Source organism: Nerophis lumbriciformis, linkage group LG12 (assembly GCF_033978685.3).
Source record: "Nerophis lumbriciformis linkage group LG12, RoL_Nlum_v2.1, whole genome shotgun sequence".
Classification (NCBI taxonomy): Eukaryota; Metazoa; Chordata; class Actinopteri; order Syngnathiformes; family Syngnathidae; genus Nerophis; species Nerophis lumbriciformis.
In genome coordinates this window covers 17,500,203-17,505,496 of record NC_084559.2, presented here as the reverse complement: position 1 = coordinate 17,505,496, position 5,294 = coordinate 17,500,203, and positions in this window count along the sequence as shown.

Sequence of the window (5,294 nt, the reverse complement as noted above, 5' to 3'; positions counted from 1 at the left end):
TTTCGCAGTGCGCATGCGTGCATATTGTTGACACGGCGTGTGAGAGTCCGCAGGACAATTTATAACAAGAGGTGTCCAAAGTTAGATCTTTTCAGCACAAAGCTCGTTTTTTTTGGACTTTGGAATATTCTTAAAATTAAACTCTTAAATTAAACACGAATTGCTATTGATATGTCTTATTGTTGCTCCAATTTGACGTGTCTACTGCTCACTAGTGTTAATATGGAAGTAGAATTGTCTCACATCAACTTATATATATCAGTATGATATTAATACATATGCATATATAATAAATATACAAATACAAGTACAAATGTGATATACAAATAAATAAATAATTTGTATAAATAAACGCGTATTTGTAAATATATTTTTGAGATTTGAAAATATATATAGAGATGTCCAATAATGGCTTTTTTGCCGATATCCGATATTCCGATAATGTCCAACTCTTAATTACAGATTCCGATATCAACCGATACCGATATACAGGGGCGCCGCTAGGGATTTTGGGCCCCATGAAAATACGGTAATCTTTACAGGGCCCCCAACACAGTGTCATTATTTTTTCTGTATTATAATTTCATCATCATTAGGGGCCTCTCTGGGCCCCCCTCCATCATGGGCCCCTAGAATCCGTCTCCTTTACCCCCCCCCCGTTTTCGGCGCCCCTGCCGATATATACAGTCGTGGAATTAGCACATTATTATGCCTAATTTTGTTGTGATGCCCCGCTGGATGCATTAAACAATGTAACAAGGTTTTCCAAAATAAATCAACTCAAATTATGGAAAAAAAAATGCCAACATGGCACTGCCATATTTATTATTGAAGTCACAAAGTGCATTTTTTTTTTTTAACATGCCTCAAAACAACAGCTTGGAATTTGGGACATGCTCTCCCTGAGAGAGCATGAGGAGGTTCAGGTGGGCGGGGTTGAGGTGGGTAAGGGGGTACGGGGGGTGTATATTGTAGCGTCCCGGAAGAGCTAGTGCTGCAAGGGCTTCTGGGCATTTGTTCTGTTGTGTTTATGTTGTGTTACGGTGCGGATGTTCTCCCAAAATGTGTTTGTCATTCTTGTTTGGTGTTGGTTCACAGTGTGGCGCATATTTGTAACAGTGTTAAAGTTGTTTATACGGCCACCCTCAGTGTGGCCTGTATGGCTGTTGACCAAATATGCCTTGCATTCACTTGTGTGTGTGAAAAGCCGTAGATATCATGTGACTGGGCCAGCACGCAAAGGCAGTGCCTTTAAGGTTTTCTTGGCGCTCTGTACGTCTCCCTACGTCCGTGTACCACTCCGTACAGCGGAGTTTTAAAAAGTCATACATTTTACTTTATGAAACCGATACCGATAATTTCTGATAATAAATAGAAATAAATGAGTTATACTTGTATAGCGTTTTTCTACCTTCAAGGTACTCAAAGCGCTTTGACAGTATTACCACATTCACCCATTCACACACACATTCACACACTGATGGCGGGAGCTGCCATGCAAGGCACTAACCAGCAGCCATCAGGAGCAAGGGGTGAAGTGTCTTGCCCAAGGACACAGCGGACGTGACTAGGATGGTAGAAGGTGGGGATTGAACCCCAGTAACTAGCAACACTCCGATTGCTGGCACGGCCAATCTACCAACTTCGCCACGCCGTCCCTTTTTAAAGCATTTATCGGCCGATAATATCGGCAGTCCGATATTATCGGACATCTCTAAATATGTACAATAAATAAAATGTATAAGTATAAAAATGTGACATACAAATAAATCAAGAATTTGTATAAATAAATGTGTATTTGTAAAAATATTTTTGATGATATGAATATAAATATGCTTGATTTTGTATTTGTATTGAATTTGCATATGTGGATCGCTTTTTTTGCTTTTGTGTCGATGAGACATTCCTACCACAAACCAGATGCACAAATAAATGTGACCTACACACTCCCCTGAATAACCAGCAGAGGGCACTGCAGCCAGAGCGGTCTGGGTCACATAGCATTTTATATATATATATATATATATATATATATATATATATATATATATATATATATATATATATATATACATATATATATATATATATACATATATATATATATATATATATATATATATATATATATATATATATATATATGCATTATATGCGGCAGCACAGTGAAAGAGGGGTTAGTGCGTCTGCTTCACAATACGTAGGTCCTGGGTTCGATCCTGCGCTCGAGATCCTTCTGTGTGGAGTTTGCATGTTTTCTCCGGGTACTCCGGCTTCCTCCCACCTCCAAAGACATGCACCTGGGGATAGGTTGATTGGCAACAAACACTGTACTAACTAATATGATCAACTTTGAGAAACTGTTCAAACACTAAGTGTTCACAAGTACCAAGAAGAATCTTGATACAAATATAAAGACCTATCAAAAAGGAGATCTTATTCATCTCATGTGAACCATAAATTACTTAACTATTTATTTATGAGAACTTTGATTATTGTTCATTTATGTGTTTAGTAATTATTTACTTACTCATCGTATTAATTAATTAATGTATTATGTATGTATGTACTTACTGTTGTTTTACAAATGGAAAACAAACAAATGTGTTACAAACTGCTACGATACAAAAAGATTAAATAAACTCTGCTTCTTCCTACTCCTTTTCGGACATGCTGTAATGAAAAAAACTAAAATATGTGATGTATTACATTTTAATTGTATGCATGTTCGAAATAAACTAACTCCAACCAACCAACCAACCAACATAGAGTTGAAATGTCCAATTTTCAGATTAGATTATATATCGACCCATATAGGATTGGTTTTAAATTATCTCCTGTGTTTTGTTGTTTTGTTCACAATGATACATTGTTGATATTGTTATATTGATATATTGTTATATTGTTTACTAACTCAATTAATCATTTCTTGGACACAGAAGGGCAAATGATTTGAATGAAAACCACTCTTTACTTCTGTTTTGTTTTGCACTACGGACTTTATTTTGCTCAAACAACTGTACGTAATAAAAAAGGATTAGGAAAAATATTGTTTGTAAAAAAATTTGCCTAAATTCTGTATGCTTTGTTTTATTCTGATGATCAACTAACTTGAGGCAAATTACACAATTTTAGATGATCCTGAACATTCTCAAAAAACTGCAGGTATCAGTATTGGTATACCATCAGCAATACTATGCGCCTGTATTTACTCGAAGATGGAAAGGGACATATCAAACACTAACGGTGCTGACACTTCTTCTGAAAAATAAACCGAAACCTGCTGAGGCATTATTCGAAGGAAATGCCACACTAAGAGACCAGTTTTGCATTAGCATCATAAAGGCAACAGCTTTATTTTGCAATGTAAGCTATGTTTACCTAGACCAGGGGACGGCAACCCAAAATGTTGAAAGAGCCATATTGGACCAACAATTAAAAATAAAAGATCTCTCTGGAGTCGCAAAAAAATCAAAAGCCTTATTTATTGTTATAATGAAGGCAACACATGACCTAAGTGTCTATATTAGCTATATTAGCCTACTATCAAAGGCTGACGCAAATCTTTGTTGACAGAAATGTTGTATTTTAATGTTTATTCTACACATTTTTGAAACATTGGAAATCATTAGTAAAATGGAGGCGTAACACTGTCTTCTTATAATGGATTTATTACAATCTTTGCGAGCTGGGTAACGTTTGCTGTGGTCTGGAACAACATGGCACACAAACAGCTATGAGAAATGCAGCCTCATTACAGACAGATAATGTATCATGAGACATGCAAATATAAATCAAATACACATAGGACATAAGTAAAGGAAAATAAATTAGCTCAAATATACCTACAAAGAGGCATAATGATGCAATGTGTACATACTGCAAGCCTAAATAGCATGTTAGTGGACCCCGACTTAAACAAGTTGAAAAACTTATTGGGGTGTTACCATTTAGTGGTCAATTGTACGGAATATGTACTGTACTGTGCAATCTATTAATACAAGTTTCAATCAATCAATCAAAAACATAGATTATCTTGCAGTCATGGATTGACTGCAAGGATTAAAACTACTGGATTAAACTACTTCCATAACGTAAATGACCGCCATAACCACAACACCAGGGGGAGTTCCACATACCACGTTAAACCCAGATTCCGATCTAACAAAGGTCTTAACTCATTCTCCTTCTATGCCACATCAATATGGAATGCACTCCCAACAGGTGTAAAAGAAAGGGCATCTCTATCCTCCTTCAAAACTGCACTAAAACAACACCTCCAGGCAACTTCAACCCTTGACTAACACCCTCCCCCCTCCACATCCCACCTCCCCGGATTGTAAATAACCAAATGTAAGTAATCAAATGTATTTTTAATGTATATACTTGTTCTTATGCTATCTGATCTCACTATGTTCTCTGCTCGCTGTACATATCCTACCAAGTCAGACCTACACAGTTTCAATGTCCATTGAAACAGTGTAGGTTCATATGCGGTCCTCTCCAAGGTTTCTCATAGTCATTCACATCGACGTCCCACTGGGGTGAGTTTTTCCTTGCCCTTATGTGGGCTTTGTACCGAGGATGTCGTTGTGGCTTGTGCAGCCCTTTGAGACACTTGTGATTTAGGGCTATTAAAATAAACATTGATTGATAAACATTGATTTCTCTGATGATGCAATTGTTGATGACTGAAGTGCTGATATCAACCAAACGCTCCTCATCCCACCCCCCGGATTGTAAATAATGTAAATAATTCAATGTATATACTCTGATGATTAACTTGTGTGATGACTGTATTATGCTGATAGTATATATTTGTACCATGAATTGATTTATGTGGACCCCGACTTAAACAAGTTGAAAAACTTATTTGGGTGTTACCATTTAGTGGTCAATTGTACGGAATATGTACTGTACTGTGCAATCTACCAATAAAAGTTTCAATCAATCAATGATTCAAAACACACACACACACACACACACACACACACACACACACACACACACACACACACACACACACGCACACACACACACACATACACCATACTTGCCAACCTTGAGACCTCCGATTTCGGGAGGTGGGGTGTGTGGGTGGGGGGCGTGGTCGGGGGTGGGGGTGGGACGGGGCGTGGTTGTGGGCGGGGGCGTGGTTAAGAGGGGAGGAGTATATTGACAGCTAGAATTCACCAAGTCAAGTATTTCATATATATATATATATATATATATATATATATATATATATATATATATATATATATATATATATATATAAATATCCTGAAAATATG